Consider the following 1,925-nt stretch of genomic DNA (forward strand, 5'->3'; position numbering starts at 1 on the left):
CCAAGATAACTTCACAAAACATAAATGTGTTAGGAAAACTACTCCAAGGAACAAAGTGGATAGATTAGTGAAAGAGGGAAAAGAGACTGAATTAAATAAAAGGGAAGGCTATGTTTTTTTAAATCCCAGAATAAAGAAGCATCATACAAATGCCTGGGAAAATGTATTAAAGCAATTAAAAAAAAAAAGAGGTATGGTGAGATGTTGAATGGAAGGGAGATAGCCCAAACTCTAGAACAGCTTGGGAACCCCCTTCTTCCCTCCCCCCCGCCAATTCTAAGGCTGGGTCCCTGCCCATCTCAGTAGCAGACTCAATAAGAAATTGAAAACAAAAAAGGTAACCATATCAGGTAAAGGGAATGACAGATGAGGCTAAGTCTAGGAAAGGCAAGTAATAATGACAAAGAAATGAAAAACTATAGCACAAGAAATCAGTTTCTCTACCTTCCAAACCTCACTTCCACTTTTTCCAATACCAATCCTCCCCACTCTAAACCTAGGTCCTTCTTTGCCTCTCTATGCCCCACCTAATTTTTCCCTTGCAGAATGCTTCTGACCTGCAATTAATTCTTCAGTTTAACCATTCACCCACACTTCCATACCACCTCACACAATAATCCTCCCGCTCCCTAGGGAGGTTAAACCAGTAGCTGCTAAGCAAAGGGTATTAAGTCACAACAAACTGGAGAACTTGTAGAGAATGAGCCAAAAAAAGGAAAAGGAAAAACAACAACCCACAGCATCCAAAACATTAAAAGGAAGGACCGACCAGGGGCACATTAACAACACACACATCACCAAAACCGGATGACTTTATAAAATAGGGATTCTTAAACTGGGGTCCATGGACTTTTGAGGGATTATAAATGCAAAAGTTACCCAAGCTAAAGGCAGAAAATAAAAGCTGCGAAGGAATGCAAAAGAGAATTTTTTTCTATTGGGAAATTATCACGATGCTGAACTAATGAGATAAAAGGCAGTCCTGAAATCCAGTATTAAGGTATCCAAGAAACGAAAGGCACCAAACAGGATGGAAGGGGGAACGTTCCGGAATATGGACATACATAAGCACAGCAAGCACAGCACTAGGGCACTGTATAGCTGAGTTGACACTATGAAACCCAGAAAGCCTAAAATGTTAGCTCCGAGACCTAAGCCTACACACTGAAGATGGAAGGCGACACAGACTCTCTTCGAATTTTTGATCCAAAAGATATCTTAAGATAAGCGTGACTGGAGACCAAGGCTCAGAAGCGTTATGTGCCAAATAATGCCTGAGAGAGTCCAGCGTTTTCTTCCGAAGGCTCCAACAGCCAGCCTCCTCCCTAACTTTAACACAACTTTTGGGGAGACGATGAAAAAAACCTAAATTTTATAAAAGCACACGTTCTGCCTTTACATACCCAGGTTGAGTATTTTTTTTTTTTAAGATTTGGGGCTTTTCTCTTCCTAATACTTTCAGGGCGAACAGTAAGGAGTCCGAACGATCTAAACCTCCGCGGCTTGTAGTTCAAGGCTTTCTCTGCACTGAGAAGCCAAGGCTTATTTTCGGACTTGAGAGATGGGGGAGGGGGGAGGGGGAGAGGGAGGGGGAGGGGGCTGCGTGGCGCCCCAAAGTCTGGGAGGCTCCTAGCCGACCACAGGCCCAGGAAGGATGGGGAAGCCCGAGTGGAGCGGGGAAATGATCCCGGGGCAGGCCCTGGTCGCCGCCGCCTCCTCCCCGCCAAGAAAGGGCAGCTACACAAGGAACCTCCTCGGCCGCACGCGTGGGGGAGACGATAAGCCGAGCCGCGCGCTCGCGCGCTCCCCCCTTCTCGCCGAGAGCGCGCGCGCGCGCTTGAATGCAATCGGCGGCGCGCGCCGTTGCCGTTGGGGGAGGGGGGAATAAAAAGCGGGCGACGAAGCTTTCCAGAGGGGGGAGGATG

Source organism: Myotis lucifugus, unplaced genomic scaffold (assembly GCF_000147115.1).
Source record: "Myotis lucifugus unplaced genomic scaffold, Myoluc2.0 scaffold_925, whole genome shotgun sequence".
NCBI classification, from domain to species: domain Eukaryota; kingdom Metazoa; phylum Chordata; class Mammalia; order Chiroptera; family Vespertilionidae; genus Myotis; species Myotis lucifugus.